General features: G+C 42.7%; 1 non-coding gene across 1 annotated transcript; it reads right to left on the bottom strand.

Annotated features, from left to right (window-relative positions):
* Window positions 1–18,597: 18,597 nt before the first annotated feature.
* On the bottom strand, window positions 18,598–18,672 carry Trnas-cga (transfer RNA serine (anticodon CGA)). Its single transcript has one exon. It is a non-coding gene; the product is annotated as a tRNA-Ser (tRNA).
* Window positions 18,673–18,990: the final 318 nt, after the last annotated feature.

Raw genomic sequence — 18,990 nt, forward strand, 5'->3', positions numbered from 1 at the left:
TTCAGAGTCAATCGCCACTTTTCGCACCACACAGATATCTAACCTCAATCATTTTGGAATTTGTTTTGGTCATGTGATGACTTTACAAGAAGGTAAATGACAGCATCATCTGCAAACAATCTAAGACGGCTACTGAGATCGTCTCCTATGTCGTTAATATAGATTAGGAACAATAGAGGGCCTATAACACGTCCTTGGGGGACGCCGGATATTACTTCTGTTTTACTCGATGACTTTCCGTCTATTACTACGAACTGTGACCTTTCTGATAGGAAATAACGAATACCGTCGCACAACTAAGGCGATATTCAATAGACACGCAGTTTGGTTAGAAGACGCTTGTGGGGAACGGTGTCGAAAGCCTTATGGAAATCGAAAAATATGGAATAAATTTGACACCCCCTGTCGATAGCACTCATTACTTCATCAGTGTAAGGAGCTAGCTATGTTTCGCAAGAACGATATTTTCTGAATCCGTGCTGAGTATGTGTCAATAAATCGTTTTCTTCGGGCTACTTCATAATGTTCGAATACAGTATATGTTCCAAAGCCTTATTCGAAATCGACGTTAGTGATATGGGCCTATAATTCAACGGATTACTCCTTCTTCCATTTCTGGATATTGGTGTGACTTGAGCAATTTTCCAGTCTTTAGGTACCTATATTTCTGTGAGCGAGCGGTTGTATATAATTGCTAAACATGGAGCTATTGTATCAGCGTACTCTGAGAGGAAGCTAACTGGTATACAGTCTGGACCGGAGGCCTTGCCTTTATCAAGTGATTTAAGGTGCTTTGCTACATCGAGGATATCTATTTCTGTTTCTCATCTTCGCAGTTATTCTTGATTGTAACTCAGAAATATTTACTTCGTCTTGTTAGGTGAAGGAGTTTCGGAAAACCGTGTTTAAGAACTCTGCTTTGGTGGCACTCTCATCAATGACTTCACCGTTGTTATCGCGCAGTGAAGGTACTGATTGCGTCTTGTCACTGGTGTGCTTTATATATGACCAGAAGCTCTTTGGGTTTTCTGCCAGATTCTGAGACAGAGTTTCGTTATGGAAACACGGTTGGCGGTGGCGTGTTTGTTTCTGTTAGATGTAGTTTATCTTGTCGCGAAGTTGAACTAGATAGTTCCTGTGAGTTAGTATGGGCAGAGGTCATTGTTGGCAACCGGAATAAAATAATAGTTGGATCCTTTTACCGACCTCCCAATTCAGATGATACAGTTGCTGAGAGGTTCAAAGAAAACTTTTTGATTTCAAACACGTACCAGGATCATACGATTATAGTTGGTGGTGACTTTAACTTACCCTCGATATGTTGGTGATAATACGTGTTTAATTCCGCAGGTACGTATAAAGCATCACCAGAAATTGTGCTAAACGCATTCTCTGAAAATTATTTCCAGCAGTTAGTTCATGAGCCCACGCTAATAGTAAACGGTTGTGAAAACATACTTGACCTCTGAGCAACAAATAATCCTCAGCTAATAACGAGCATCAAAACGGATACAGGGATTAGTGAACACAGGCTTGTCGTAGCGAGATTGAATATTGTAACACCCAAATCCTCCAAAAACGAACAAAAAACATACCTATTAAAAAAAGCAGATTAAAATTCACTTGACGCCTTCCTGAGGGCCTATTTCCACTCCTTCCAAATTAATTACATAAGTGTAGATGTGCCTTGAATTCAGAGAAATAGTATCGGCAGCAATTGAGAGATTTATATCAAATAAATTAACAAAAGACGGAGCTGATCGTCCTTGGTAGACAACAGGGGTCAGTATACTGCTGCAGAAACAACGAAACAAACATGCCAAATTTAAACGGACACAAAATCCCCAAGATGGCGATCTTTTACAGAAACTCGGAATTTAGCGCGGACTTCAGTGCGAGATGCTTATAACAGTTTCCACAACGTAACTCTGTCTCGAAACCTGGCAGAAAATTCAAAGAGATCCTGGTCGTATGTGAAGTATGTTAGCGGCAAGAAACAATCAATGCCTTCTCTGCGCGATAGCAATCGAGATACTATCGAAGACAGTGCTGCTAAAGCAGTGTTACTAAACACAGCCTTCCGAAATGCATTCGCAAAAGAAGACGAAGTAAATATTCCACAATTCGAATCAAGAACAGCTGCCAGCATGAGTAACGTAGATGTAAATATCCTCGGAGTAGTGATGCAATTAAAATCATTTAATAAAAGAAAGTCTTCTGGTCCAGACTGTATACCAATTAGGTTCCTTTTAAGGTATGCTGATGCATTAGCTACATACTTAACAATCATATAAAACAGTTCGTTCGACCAATGATACGTACCCAAAGACTGGAAAGTTGTACGGGTCACACCAATATTCAAGTAAGGTAGTAGGAATAATCCACTTAATCACAGGTCCATACCATTAACGTCGATATGCAGCAGGATTCTGGAACATATGTTGTGTACGAACATTATAAATTACCTCGAAGAAAACGGTATATTGACACACAGTCAACATGGGTTTAGAAAACATCGTTCCTGTGAAACAGAACTAGCTCTTCATTCATATGAAGTGTTGAGTGCTATTGACAAGGGATTTCAGATCGATTCCGTATTTCTGGATTTCCGGAAGGCTTTTGGCACTGTACCACACAAGAGGCTCGTAGTGAAATTGCGTGCTTATGGAATATCGTCTCAGTTATGTGCCTGGATTTGTGACTTCGTGTCAGAGTGGCCACAGTTCGTAGTAACTGACGGAAAGTCATCGAGTAAAACAGAAGTGATTTCTGGCGTCCCCAAGGTAGTGTTATAGGCCCTTTGCTGTTCCTTATCTATATAAACGATTTGTGAGACAATGTGAGCAGCCGTCTTCGGTTGTTTGCAGATGACGCTGTCGTTTATCGCCTAATAAAGTCATCAGAAGATCAAAACAAACTGCAAAACGACTTAGAAAAGATATCCGAATGGTGCGAAAATTGGAAGTTGGCGCTAAATAACGAAAAGTGTGAGGACATCCACATGAGTGCTAAAGGGAATCCGTTAAACTTCGGTTACACGATAAATCAGTCAAATATAAAGCCCGTAAATTCAACTAAATACCTATGAATTACAATTACGAATAACTTAAATTGGTAGGAACACATAGAAAATGTTGTGGGGAAGGCTAATCAAAGACTGTGTTTTATTGGCAGGACACTTTGAAAACGTAACAGGTGTCCTAAGGAGACTGCCTAAACCACTCTTGCCCGTCCTCTCTTAGAATACTGCTGCGCGGTGTGGGTTCCTTACCAGATGAGACTGACGGAGTACATCGAAATAGTTCAGAGAAGGGCAGCACGTTATGTTATCGGGAAATATGGTCGAGAGTATCACTGAAATGATACAGGATTTTGGATGGACATCATTCAAAGAAAGGCGTTTTTCGTTGCGACCGAATCTTGTCACTAAATTCCAATCACCAACTTTCACCTCCGAATGCGAAAATATTTTGTTGACGCCGACCTACATAGGGAGAAACGTTCACCACGATAAAATAAGGGAAATCAGAGCTCGTACTGAATGATATAGGTGTTCGCTCTTTCCGCCCACTATACGAGATTGGTATAATAGACAATTGTGAAGGTGGTTCAATTAACCCTCTGTGATTTGCAGCGGTTCTAGGTGCTACAGTCTGTAACCGCGCGACCGCTACGGTCGCAGGTTCGAATCCTTCCTGGGGCATGTATGTGTGTGATGTCCTTAGGTTAGTTAGGTTAAGTAGTTCTAAGTTCTAGGGGACTGATGACCTCAGAAGTTAAGTCCCATAGTGCTCAGAGCCATTTTTTTGATTTGCAGAGTATCGATGTAGATGAAATTATCAAAAGCATCTCGCATTGAAGCACGCGCTATATTTCGAACTTCTGCAAAACTTTACCAGACTTGGAGATTTTGCTTTCTTTTAAATTTGGCGTGCTTTTTTCGTTGCTTCTGCAACAGCGATCTGACCCGTTTTGTGTACCATGGGGGATCAGTACCATCACTTATTAATTTATGTGGTATATATCTCTCAATTGCCTTCGATACTATATCTTTGAAATCATTCCACATCTTTTCTACGCTTTAGTGATCAGATCGAAAGGAGTGGAGACTGTCTCTTAAAAAGGTGTTAACAGCATTTTTATCAGATTTTTTAAATAGGTGTATTTTGCGTTTCTTTTTGATGGTTGTGGGTGTTACGGTATTCAGCCTAGCAGCAACTGCCTTGTGGTCACTAATCCCTGTGTTCATGATACTTCCTATTTGTCCAAGATTATTTCTTGCTAAGTAGTCAAGTATGCTTTCGCAACCACTTGCGCTTCGAGTGGGCTCATGAACTAATTGTTCAAAATAATTTTGTGAGAAAGAATTCAGTACAATTTCGGATGACGGTTTATGCCTGCCGTCGGCTTTAAACGTATAATTTTTCCAACATATCGAGGGTATATTGAAGTCGCCACCAACTATAATTGTATGAGTGGGGTACCTACTTGAAATGAGACTCAAGTTTTCTTTGAACTGTTCAGCAACTACATCTTCTGCGTCGGAGGTCGGTAAAACGATCCAATTAATAGTTTAGGCTGGTTGTCAAGTACAACCTCTACCCATACTATTTTGCAGGAACTATCTAATTCAATTTCACTATATGGTAAAATACTTCTGACATCAATAAATACTCCACCAGCCACTGTATTTAATCTGTCTTTTCTGAACACTGTTAGGTCGTTTGAAAAAAATTACTTTGACCTTATTTCCGGCTTTAGGCAGCTTTCCGTACCTATAACTATTTGAGCTTCAGTGCTTTCATGATTACCCTGAAATGACAAGTTAAGTGCCTGGTATTTAATCATTTCTTCTTTTGTAGGTTGACGACAGTAGAAGAGTCTCACATTCTGAAGAGAAAGTTGGCGACTGAAATTTCGTGTAAAACTCTGGCCGCAATAAAAACAACTTTCTTGTAAAGATGGCCACCCCAACTCGATTATCATATTCGTGGCACTTTCTCCCCTTCTTCGCCATAATATAAAACGAGCTGCCCTTCTTTGCACTTTTTCGATATCCCCCATTAATCCTATTTGGTAAGGATCCCAGTCTCTTTAGTAAAAAAAAATGGTTCAAATGGCTCTGAGCACTATGGGACTTAACTGCTACGGTCATCAGTCCCCTAGAACTTAGAACTACTTAAACCTAACTAACCTAAGGACAGCACACAACACCCAGCCATCACGAGGCAGAGAAAATCCCTGACCCCGCCGGGAATCGAACCCGGGAACCCGGGCGTGGGAAGCGAGAACGCTACCGCACGACCACGAGATGCGGGCTAGTCTCTTTAGTAGACCTGTTGCATCATCTAAGTGTTCTGCGATTAAACTGCAGTCTGTTGTTTGTCTTCCTCACAACAATATCTTCCTACCTGCTGATTCTGGTCACTCGCTGCCAATCCGCACGTCTTCCATCTGTAAAAACCTACCCTCTCTTACGTTGCGTGCAGTCGTTCTGACGCTACGGTCAATTATTGTGGCATAGTTACTCTTTGCATTAACAAAAAGTCTCAGGAAGAGGTTCTTACATCATCAAATGAGTAACAACACTCTATATTATAGACGCCCTATGTCCACCGATTATTTTGGTATGGAGCAGCAACAGTACAAACGTAAAGATAAAAAGTTTAAAACACCACGCATAAGAATTCTCGTTTATAATAATCACCCTCAAATTTACTTCTTCAGCGACTACTGTTTGACATCAGACCAATACTGCGGCCTGCAGAACTTTGTAAATGAAACGCCGAGATAGTTCTGATTTGACACCCATAATCACGACCAGCGCCTATTTAACACAACACTGGGAGAGTCCACACCAGAATAAAAAGCGTCGTCCAACACAGAAAGAGCATGGCGTGAGATATGTAACAACGCGACATAAACTTTGTTCATCTGAGCTACCAACGTAACTGTAGGTACTGTCGTAGTCAGAAACATATGTTTTAACGTCAATTAAAGTCACTTCCTAAGTGAAGTTCGTATTTCGATTTTTCAAACATCAGAGGAAGTACCAACGATCTTTCTGCGCTACTGAGGTACATTATGTGACCAAAAGTATCCGGACACTTGGCTGAAAATGACTTACAAGTTCGTGGCGCCCTCCATCGCTAATGCTAGAATTCAATATGGTGTTGGCCCACCCTTAGTCTTGATGACAGCTTCCACTCTCGCAGGCATACGTTCAATCAAGTGCTGGAATGTTTATTGGGGAACGGCAGCCCATTCTTCACGGAATGCTGCACTGAGCAGAGGTATCGATGTCGGTCGATGAGCCCTGGTACGAAGTAGACATCCCAAAACATCTCAGATGTGTTCTATAGGTTTCAGGTCAGGACTCTGCGCAGGCTAATCCATTACAGGGATGTTATTGTCGTGTAACCACTCCGCCACAGGCCGTGCATTATGAACAGGTGCTCGATCGTGTTGATAGATGCAGTCACCATCTCCGAATTGCTGCCGTGGGAAGCAAGAAGGTGCTTAAAACATCAATGTAGGCCTGTGCTGTAATAGTGCCAAGCAAAACAACTAGGAATGCAAGCCCTCTCCATGAAAAACACGAGCATATCATAACAGCACATGCGCTGGCAGATGACATTCACCGGGCATTCGCCATACCTACCCCGTGCCATCGGATCGCCTCATTGTGTACCGTGACTCGTCACTCCACACAACGTTTTTCCACTGTTAAATCGTCCAGTGTTTATGCTCTACACACCAAGCGAGGCGTCGTTTGGCGTTTACCGGCATGATGTATAGCTTATGAGCAGTCGCTCGACCATGAAATTCAAGTTTTCTCACCTCCCGCATAACTGTCATGGTACCTGCAGTGGATCCGGATGCAGTTTGGAATTCCTGTGTGATGGTCTGGATAGATGTCTGCCTATTACACGTTACGGCCAGCTTCAACTTTCTGCGGTCTCTGTCAGTCAACAGACGAGGTCGACCTGTACTCTTTTGTGCTGCTCGTGTTCAAATGGCTCTGAGCACTATGGGACTCAACTGCTGAGGTCATTAGTCCCCTAGAACTTAGAACTAGTTAAACCTAACTAACCTAAGGACATCACAAACATCCATGCCCGAGGCAGGATTCGAACCTGCGACCGTAGCGGTCTTGCGGTTCCAGACTGCAGCGCCTTTAACCGCACGGCCACTTCGGCCGGCGCTGCTCGTGTCCCTTCACGTTTCCACCTCACTATACAAATGTAGACAGTGGACCTAGGGATGTTTAGGAGTGTGGAAATCTCGGGCACAGACGTATGACACAAGGGATACCGAATCACCTGACCACATTCGAAGTCTCTAGCGATGTCTAATGACTACTGACGTCGCTGATACGGAGCACGTGGCAGTAGGTGGCAGCACAATGCACCGAGTATGAAAAACGTATCTTTTTGAGGGTGTCCGGATACTTTTGATCACATAGTGTGTATATTGCTTTAGCTACAAGTCCGTCCTGTCAACACACATCGCGTTGTGCTTCTGACAAGAGCCTGTGATTCCTATCCATAACTTTCTAGTCGACTGTGATCTCAGACGCATCACTTTCCCTGTTATAAAAATTTTAATTTATTACGCTCAACACCGGTTCCTCCAGCGCAACTCTCTAGTAACTGTGCTTGAAATACTTTTACGATTGTACTGTCGCCTGCAAAACATATCTTTCTGTAAGGACTGCCGTTGCTTCTCCCACCCCTTCTGGGGTCCCCAAAAACTACGTCTTACTTTCAGTTTTCCCCGGTACGATTGCCTCCAAAGGCTTCGCTGCGGCCCCGCCATGATGACTTTCATTTTCACCGAGCGCACGGCAGCCCCAGAGCTAGAGTGGTCCGACAAGGCTCCCGCCCATTCCAGCGAATGCTGTTGCTGCTATTCATTTAAAATTCAGAGACCCCTCAATAACGAAAAGTGTGAGGTCATCCACATGAGTGCTAAAAGGAATCCGTTAAACATCGATTACACGATAAATCAATAAAATCATAAGGCCGTAAATTCAACTAAATACCTGGGAACTACAATTACGAAGAACGTAAATTGGAAAGAACACATAGAAAATGTTGTGGGGAAGGCCAACCTAACACTGCCATATATTGGCAGAAAGCTTAGGAGATGGAACAGATCTACTAAACAGACTGCCCGTACTACGCTTTTCCCTTCTGTTTTTAAGTACTGCTGCACGGTGTGGAATCCTTGTGAGATAAGATTCACGGAGTACACCGAGAATGTTTAAAGAAGAGTAGCTTGTCTTCTATTATCTAGGAATAGGGGATAGAGTGTCACGGATACGATACAGGATTTGGGGTGGACATAATTAAAACAAAGGCCTTTCTCGTTGCGGAGGGATCTTCTCACGAAATTTCAATTCCCAACTTTCTCTTCCGACTGCGAAAATGTTTTGTTGACGCCAACCTACACAGGAAGAAACGATGATTACAGTAAAATAATGGAAACCGGAGTTCGCACGGAAAGATATAGGTGTTGGTTTTCTCAACGCGCTGTTCGGGATTGGAATAATAGAGAATTATTGCCAAGTTGGTTCGATGAACTCTCTGCCAGGCACTTAAGTTTGATTCGCAGAGTCGCACTGTAGCTGTAGACATAGATGTATGACCAAAATGTCGAATTAAGATGCAGTTTCCACTAATCAAATTTAAATTAAGCAGAGCACATATTTAAGAGATGTTACACCATAAACTGTTCTCTTCCTTTATTTATTTTAGGTAAACTTTTCGTTAGCAAATGAGCATGGTCTGTAAGAAAGCAGGTTACTGACGCTCCTCAGGTAGATAAGGGCAAGAATTCTATTTAATCAACTCAATCCATGTACCAAACTTAATAAATGGTTAGCATCTGTATAGGTTAACAGCTCATGCATACAAGCCGCTTACAAGAATAATAATATACAGCTATTGGAAAAGAAAAATGAGAATCATTTTGGTGGCGCTCAGTTTGGCTTGACGAAAGGTAAAGTCACCACAGAGGCGCTCTGACATTGCGCTTGGTAATAGAAGCAAGACTTAAGAGAAATCATGGCACATTCATAGGCTCTGTCGATCTAGAAAAAGGGTTCGACAATGTGAAATGGTACAAGACGTCAGAAATTCTGAGAAAAACAGGAGGTGGCTACAGGGAAAGAGATAATATACAATATGTACGAGAGCCAAAAGGGACCAATAAGAATCGAACACAAAGAGTGAAGTGCTGGGATTGAAAAGGGTTTAAGGAATGCGGTTTTTCTCCTCCTTATTGTCCAGTCTGCACATCGAAGAAGTAGTGATGGAAACACAAGAGAGGTTTGGGATTGGGATTAAAATTCAGGTTGAAAGCATATCAACGATGAGATTCACTAATAACATTATTATCTGCAGTGAAAGCGACGAAGAATTACAGAACATACTGAATAACATGAAGAGTCTAATAAGTACAGAATATGGATTGAGAGTAAACTGAAGAAGGACGAAAGTAATGAGGAGCAGCAGAAATTGAAACAGTGAGACACTTAACGTCAAAATTAAGCAAAAGAAGTGAAGGAATGATGCTACCTGGGAAACAAAGTAACACAAGGCGAGAGCAGTAAGGAGGACATAAAAGTAAGACAAATGCAGACAAGCAGGGTTTCTCGGCCGAAAGAAGTCAACTGAATCAAATATTGGCCTTAACTGGAGGAAGAAGTTTCTGAAAATATACGTTTGGAGCACAGCAGGTGGTGAACCATGAACTGTGAGAAAACCGGAGCAGAAGAGAATCTAAGGCGTTTGTGATGTGGCGCTACAGGAAGATGTGGAAAATCAGGTGGACTGATGAGATGAGAAATAAGAAGATTCTCTACAGAATCGGCGAGGAAATAAATATGTAGAAAATACTGACAAGGTCTTGAGAAATCGTCTTACCCTTTTTGTCCACGATTTCCAGAGGACCCATGATAGTGCTGTGTTCCTTGATTTGCAGAAAGCATCCGATGCAGCGAAGATGTTTAAGCTCATTGAATACGGGGGTACTTCGTGATTAGTTTTGTATTAGAGCTCTGAAAGCTCTTGTCTGATTTCTGTACAAGTTGTAGATAACATTTCGCTCCCTGTCTTCTATTCCTACATTCAGAATTTCAGAGCGTGTACGCCATTTACCATTGTCAACAGCCTTCTCCAAATCTACAAGTGTTATAAACAAAGGTTTGCCCTTGGGCAGGGTCAGTATTGCTTCCCGTCTTCCTACATTTCTCCTGGATCCAGACCGATCTTCTTGGAGGTCGGCCACTCCGCACGGCGAAGAACTCAGTGACTTAAAGTAATTTTTTTTTTGGTCATCAGTCTACTGACTGGTTTGATGCGGCCCGCCACGAATTCCTTTCCTGTGCTAGCCTCTTCATCTCAGAGTAGCACTTGCAACCTACGTCCTCAATTATTTGCTTGGCGTATTCCAATCTCTGTCTTCCTCTACAGTTTTTGCCCTCTACAGCTCCCTCTAGTACCATGGAAGTCATTCCCTCATGTCTTAGCAGATGTCCTGTCATCCTGTCCCTTCTCCTTATCAGTGTTTTCCACATATTCCTTCCCTCTCCGATTCTGCGTAGAACCTCCTCATTCCTTACCTTATCAGTCTACCTGATTTTCAACATTCGTCTATAGCACCACATCTCAAATGCTTCGATTCTCTTCTGTTCCGGTTTTCCCACAGTCCATGTTTCACTACCATACAATGCTGTACTCTAGAGGTACAGTGCATTCTCAGAAATTTCTTCCTCAAATTAAGGGCGATATTTGATATTAGTAAACTTCTCTTGGCCAGGAATGCCCTTCTTTCCATTGCTAGTAGGCTTTTCATGTCCTCCTTGCTCAGTCCGTCATTGGTTATTTTACTGCCTAGGTAGCAGAATTGCTTAACTTCATCTACTTCGTGACCATCAATCCTGATGTTAAGTTTCTCTCTGTCTTCATTTCTGCTACTTCTCATTACCTTCGTCTTTCTTCGATTTACTCTCAGTCCATAATCTGTACTCATTAGACTGTTCATTCCGCTTAGCAGATCATGCAATTATTCTTCACTTTCACTCAGGATAGCAATGTCATCAGCAAATCGTATCATTGATATCCTTTCACCTTGAATTTTAATTCCAGTCCTGAACCTTTCTTTTATTTCCATCATTGCTTCCTCGATGTACAGATGGAACAGTAGGGGTGAAAGACTACATCCTTGTCTTGCACCCTTTTTAATGCGAGCACTTCGTTCTTGGTCGTCCACTCTTATTATTCCCTCTCCGCTGTTGTACATATTGTATATGACCCGTCTCTCCCTATAGCTTACCCCTACTTTTCCCAGAATTTCGAACATCTTGCACCATTTTACACTGTCGAACGCTTTTTCCAGGTTGACAAATCCTAAGAAAGTGTCTTGATTTTTCTTTAGTCTTGCTTCCATTATTAACCGCAACGTCAGAACTGCCTCTCTCATGCCTTTAGCTTTCCTAGAGCCAAACTGATCGTCGTCTAGCGCATCCTCAATTTTATTTTCCATTCTTCTGTATTTTATTCTTAGAGGCAACTTGGATGCATGAGCTATTACGCTGATTGTGCGATAATTCATGAAATTGTCAGCTCTTGTCGTCTTTGGAATTGTGTGGATGATGCTTTTCCGAAAGTCAGTTGGTTTGTCGCCAGACTCATACATTCTACACACCAACATGAATAGTCGTTTTGTTGCCACTTCCCCCAATGATTTTAGAAATTCTGATGGAGTATCCTTCCGATAATCATTTCTTTTTCGATGTCTCCACATTTTTCCTGCAGCCATTTCGTCTTAGCTCCCCTGCACTTCCTATTTATTTCATTCCTCAGCGACTTGTATTTCTGTATTCCTGAGTTTCCCTGCTCATTTCGGTACTTCCTCGTTTCATCGATAAATTAAAGTATTTCTTCTGTTACCCATGGTTTCTTCACAGTTACGTTCTTTGTACCTATGTTTTCCTTCCCAACTTCTGTGATGGTCCTTTTTAGGGATGTCCATTCCTCTTCACCTGTACTGCCTACTGAGCTATTCCTTATTGCTGTATTTATAGTCTCAGAGAACTTCAACTTTATCTCGTCATTCCTTAGTACTTCCGTTTCCCACTTCCTTGCGTGTTGATTCTTTCCGACTAATGTCTTGAACTTCAGCCTTCTTTTCTTCGCTACTGTATTGTGATATGAGTCTGTATCTGCTCTTAGGTATACCTTACAATCCAGTATCTGATTTCGGAATCTCTGCCTGACCATGGTGTGATTTTCCAATTATACATCCTCCTCTTGTGATTCTTGAACAGAGTATTCGCTACTACTAACTGAAACTTGTTAAAGAACTCAATTAGTCTTTCTCCTCTCTCATTTCCTGTCCCAAGCCCATATTCTACTGTAACCTTTTCTTCTACTCCTTCCCCTAAAACTGCATTCCAGTGACCCATGACTATTAGATTTTTCATAACCCTTTACATACTGCATTACCCTCTCAATATCCTCATGCACTTTCTCTGTCTCTTCATCTTTAGCTTGCTACGTCGGTATGTATACTTGAACTATCGTTGTCGGTGCTGGTTCGCTGTCAGTTCTGGTAAGAACAACCCTGTCACTGAAATGTTCACAGTAACACACTCTCTGGCCTACCTTCCTATTGATAACGAATCCCTCTACCGTTATACCGTTTTCTGCTGCTGTTGATATTACCCTATACTCATCTGACCAGAAATCCTTGTCTTCTTTCCTCTTCATTTCTCTGACCCCTACTATATATAGAATGAGCCTTTGCATTTCCCTTTTCAGATTTTCTAGTTTTCCTACCACGTTCAAGCTTCTGACACTTCACGCCCGACTCGTAGAACGTTATCCTTTCGTTGATAATTCAATCTTTTTCTCATGGTAACCTCCCCCTCCTGGAGATCCGAATGGGGGACTATGGCAGAATCTGTTGCCAATGGAGAGATCATCATGACACTTCTTCAATTACAGCCCACATGTCCTGTGGATACACGTGACGTGTCTTTAATGCAGTGGTTTCCATGCCGTTGATCATTGCTGATTCTTCCGCCTTTAGGGACATTTTCCCACCCCTCGGACAAGAGAGTCCCTGAACCACTGTCCGCTCTCCGTCCTCTTTGACGAGGCCATTGGCAGAATGAGGGTGACTTCTTATGCCGGAAGTCTTCGGCCGCCAATGCTGATTATTAACGGAAATTTAAGTAGCGGCGGGATTGGAACCCGGGACGGAAGACGTTTTGATTATGAATGAAAGATGCTACTCCTAGACCACGAGTGCATTTAGATACCGAATGTAGTTGGGAAATACCATCAGCAGAATCCTAAAGCAAAGAAGATGCCACGAAAAGAAGATGCCAGGGTGAAACTTTTTAGCAGAGTTCTAAGCCAAAGTAGTTCATCAGTGAAAGAAGAGGCTTAAAAACACACAACAGCTTGCCCAGTCGATCGCTTTTTCGTTCAGTCTGTTTTCTTCAGACGAATGAAACAACCGCAAGAAACTACCCACTGCCGCCAAGTCAGCTATATGATTGTTTTTCACTCACTCTCCGTGCGGTTTCACTCGGTGTCAGACAACTGAGCGATACAATTCTCTGATTGCCGCGTTTCATGTAGTTTCTCACTCAGTATGAGATTGTGAGTGCTTCCATATACATACTTTTTCCGTCTTTTAGATGACACTTGAACCGTGACTAGAGTTTTCAACTTAATTTAGAGACAAATAATGTATCCTATTTCAAGAAAAATCAGTGTAGATATGTGACTGATGTCTGTCATTAACAAAGATGCTCAATAAAATGCATCTGCAAATGTCTAAACATGAATTTCTTCGGTGCCAAAATCTACTAATATCCATTAGCGCCCATTTCTCTCATTAACATTATTTGTCAAACGTAGAGTGCGATTTCTAGTTTAGATTTCTAGATTTTTTATCGGGGTATCACGTTTGTACAAAACACGACAGCCTCCTCAGACTTCCGTAAATAGTTACTGAAGGTATCTACTGAGCAACTAATGTATAATGTGACTAGTGATGGTGTCATCACACTTACCGCCGGCGCACTTAGTGCTATGTTTGCCGACAACGAAGCGTTGCCGTCATAGTCCGTATGTGACTAGCATAAGGGCTAGAACTTGGGGAGTGTCGAAGTTGAGGAAGCAGGAAACTTTCCCCCTGGACGGCCATTACCAAGTTGCCATAAGCCGTTGAAAGCAGCTGCTGGGTTCACCGTGCCGTCTTGCAGGAGTGTGTCGCCTTACGGGCCGGTAAACACACACACAGCCACACACACAGCCACACACACACACACACACACACACACACACACACACACAGAGAGAGAGAGAGAGGGGGGGGGGGGAGGGAGAGGGAGAGAGAGAGTGGGGGAGGCAGAGAGACTTTGTAGCCTTTTTAATTTGATTTCAAGGTAGTACTACAACCATTTCCCTAAGCACTGCAGGATTTGTGGCACTGTATAGTCTGTCTTATAAGCACCTATTAATAATTTTAACAGCAACTGCTACGCCAAGATGTTCGTTTTCGAAAGAGAATGATTAAAAGTGATTCGTCAGCCTGCACGTGTGAGGTACATCTCGCCCAATAGGACGGTACTGGTAGATAACATGCTTGTTCTGCTGGACATTCAACTACAGTCGACGTCTATGTGCTTACTCACACGTATTATGTCCAGCTGGTTCTATTGGGAATGCATCCAAGCCTGTTTTGACTCTACACAGCGACGGTAGAAGTCTGGAATGCTTCTCGAAGTATCTTCCCTTAATACTGAACTCGCGAAGTGAAGTCGGAGATCATGTACTGTTCTGTAATCCTAATGTTTTGTGATTCATCGTGTTCCCAGTCTGTGATTTAAGACCATTTGAGTCACAGTTTGTGTCGCTACAGTCTCCTCAAAACTACTGTAGCCGATTGAAAGCGACGTAGTGAGAAGAAATACCTCGTTTAAGAAGAAAGCTTAGTTACTACAACGCATTAAATTACATGCTCGCGTATGCCTATTACTGCTACTGCTGGGTACTGCTGTGGGAAATGTTTTTATGCGATGATTCTGTGGAGGGAACAGCTGAATTTGAGATGTGTTAGTACATCATTATTAGCCTTTAGCTTCACTCTGTTTTCCATTTATCCATCTACTCTCGTTCTTCCCTGTGTACTTCTTTTTCCGAATGGAGAGTATCAGAAACATTTTTTCACCAGACAACTCAACACGACCCTCCAGTTTCATCAACATCATGACATGTTACGAAAGAAAAAAAAAACTGAGTATTTCTTCCCCGACACTGTTAATCAATAACTGTTATTTCGTGACAAGTGGCTGGTATGAGCAATCATGCTATAATTTGTCTACGTAACATATAATAAATAAGCGTGACGTTATGTTTACGTTAACGTAGATCATTGATTATTTCGTTATCATCTCTGTCACTGTTTTTGCGCAGTCACCTACCATTAGTGTTCGCCACTTTGCACACGACATTCCCATTAGCGGATTTACAATTAGAGAGCTTGTACCTTCTACGCCGTGGCACACATGTTCAGCACGAGTTTGAATATTTTCGTTCCCGCTTTCACCAGAAATTAACAGTCACGGGTTTCAACGGCGCATTAGCAACATATTACTTGCAATTGGATTGCTAACACATTTAATGCTACCATCACGTTCAAGCAGATGTAGCATTACACTGCGAACTTGCCAGAACAAAACACATTTCTGACAGTGACAACGTATCCATACGTTTGATATAATACACCTCTTCTGCATGTGTAGAAACTGTAGCGCTCAGAAATCAGTTGTTTGTAATGTAACATGTCGCGTCCACAAGGCAAATCAGTTCGTAAAATCTTAGAGATATTTAGGAAGACCTTTCACACGCCTTGTTGGTTTATGCAGTGTCCTTAAAAGACGCTATTCCTATAATAATTGACTTCGAACAACAGGAAAAACAAATAATTCGCGTTATTTTTCGATGTAGGTGTGTCATTGACAAATAAAATACAACATACAAATAAAAAAGTAGAAAATATGATTTGCGCCCCCACTCTGTGACTTAAGCGTCTTCCATATCTTTAAAGCTCCCTGCTGCGAGGTACTTACTGTGTTCTCTTTATTATGATGCATTTTGCTATTGTGGTAGGTATTTAAATAACATAATGCGTTTGGGTTACTTAAGAGCATCGTAAGTGGTCGAGTTGTACACAAATCACTCAAAGGTCTCCTTTCAGATACTACAGTAACTTCAGGCATCCATCGTAAGTAGCGCTTTGACATAAAGCACAAATATTATGCGATAATGAAGGTTTACTGCAATCGCAAAAGACATGTAACGCTAGTCATGTAAGACGCCCATGCGAGCATGAAGTAGTGGAAGGAATATATAACATTACGGTATTTCTACATTATATTTCTTGCTTATCACCATGTATACCGGAAAAGCAATGATCAAACTATTACAATGGCAGTATTTCGCTACTTTCAGATGCCACTGATGTGCACGAGGTTGATTAGCCAGTGGATCATGTTGCGTCGTGTGGTAGTACACAACAATTATTGGCAATGGATGCGATTTTTAAGAAAAACATGAATAGGTAGCTGAAAATACATAGAAGTGGGGGACAAGAAAGGCGCCTCCACGAGCGATGTTCTTACTGCGAGAAAGATCACCAGGCATCCCCTGGAAAAAGTGCCATTGGCCTGGCCAAACCTCTAGCTGCGATGAAAACCAAGGATTCACAAAACAGGTCCATTTCAAGACCACCCTTTTGAACAGTCTCGATCAGCAAAGAGGGATTTTGAACAACCAAATCAGTTTCATTATCTGACCTCTGTCAAAAACATGATTATGATATATTATGCATACAAGAAACTCATCCGTGATACGAACGAGTGCCATCCAAGAATTGATGGTATGAGACTAGTAATAGAGAGACCTCACCCGCAGTATGGAAATGCAATACGCCACAAACCAAGCCAGATGGTGACGATATCGAAACGAAATCCCAACTGTGGAACTCGACAAGTGCACAGTAGCTTCCATGTACAAACCCCCTGCCGCTAAGTTTGTTTTCCGACCTCCAGGAAACCACCACAACCAGAAAATCGGAGTCATTACCAGCTATTTCAACAGCAACCACACTGATAGGTGATATAGTGCGTGTAATAGCGACGGACTTGAAGTTGAGCTGTGGGCAGAGTGCCAGCAACTCAAACTCATCCACGGCCCAAAGCAACCAAAGACATTCTACAGCTGCCGGTGAAAGAAGAGTTGTAACCCTGGCCTCCTTTTTGTCAATTGTGACATCTGTCAAATAGTGAAGAAGCAGGTTCTCCAAGCAGTACTCTCCACACACCTGTTATGAGCGCCACTCAAAAAGTTTTACAACAAGTCGCACGCTTCAGATCATATTCAACTGTGAAAAGTCGAAGATAAGGTGTTGGAGAAGATGCGTTAATCAAGCTCGTGCCAAAAACTACCTGTCAGAACATCTCAAGGGGCTGCAGAAACAGCTGCAGACCAGGATTACAAGGTGACGACGTGCTCAAATACACTACTGGCCATTAAAATTGCTACACCAAGAAGAAATCCAGATGATAAATGGGTATTCATTGGACAAATATATTATACTAGAACTGACATGTGATTACATTTTCACGCAATTTGGGTGCATAGATCCTGAGAAATCAGTACTTAGAACAACCACCTCTGGCCATAATTACGGCCTTGATACGCCTGGGCATCGAGTCAAACAGAGCTTGGATGGCGTGTACAGGAACAGCTGCCCATGCAGCTTCAACACAATACCACAGTTCATCAAGAGTAGTGACTGGCGTATTGTGACAAGCCAGTTTCTGGGCCACCATTGACCAGACGTTTTCAAATGGTGAGAGATCTGGAGAATGTGCTGGCCAGGGCAGCAGTCGAACATTTTCTGTATCCAGAAAGGACCGTACAGGACCTGCAACATGCGGTCGTGCATTATCCTGCTGAAATATAGAGTTTCGCACGGATTGAATGAAGGGTAGAGCCACGGGTCGTAACACATCTGAAATGTAACGTCCACTGTTCAAAGTGCCGTCAATGCGTACAAGAGGTGACCGAGACGTGTAACCAATAATACCCCATACCATGACGCCGGGTCATACGCCAGTATGGCGATGACGAATACACGCTTCCAATGTGCGTTCACCACGATGTCGCCAAACACGGTTGCGACCATCATGATGCTGTAAACAGAACCGGGATTCAGCGGAAAAAATGACGTTTCTCCATTCGTGCACCCAGGTTCGTCGTTGGGTACACCTTCGCAGGCGCTCCTGTCTGTGATGCAGCGTCAAGGGTAACCGCAGCCATGGTCTCCGAGCTGATAGTCCATGCTGCTGCAAACGTCGTCGAAGTGTTCGTGCAGATGGTTGTTGTCTTGCAAACGTCCCCATTTGTTGACTCAGGCTTAGCCACAGCCTGGGGGATGTTTCCAGAATGAGATTTTCACTCTGCAGCGGAGTGTGCGCTGATATGAAACTTCCTGGAAGATTAAAACTGTGTGCCCGACCGAGACTCGAACTCGGGACCTTTGCCTTTCGCGGGCAAGTGCTCTACCAACTGAGCTATCGAAGCACGACTCACGCCCGGTACTCACAGCTTTACTTCTGCCAGTACCTCGTCTTTTACCTTCCAAACTTTACAGAAGCTCTCCTGCGAACCTTGCAGAACTAGCACTCTTGAAAGAAAGGATATTGCGGAGACATGGCTTAGCCACAGACTGGAGGATGTTTCCAGAATGAGATTTTCACTCTGCAGCGGAGTGTGCGCTGATATGAAACTCCCTGGCAGATTAAAACTGTGTGCCCGACTGAGACTCGAACTCGGGACCTTTGCCTTTCGCGGGCAAGTGCTCTACCAACTGAGCTACCGAAGCACGACTCACGCCCGGTAC

This window comes from Schistocerca serialis, chromosome 6 (assembly GCF_023864345.2).
Source record: "Schistocerca serialis cubense isolate TAMUIC-IGC-003099 chromosome 6, iqSchSeri2.2, whole genome shotgun sequence".
Taxonomy (NCBI): Eukaryota; Metazoa; Arthropoda; class Insecta; order Orthoptera; family Acrididae; genus Schistocerca; species Schistocerca serialis.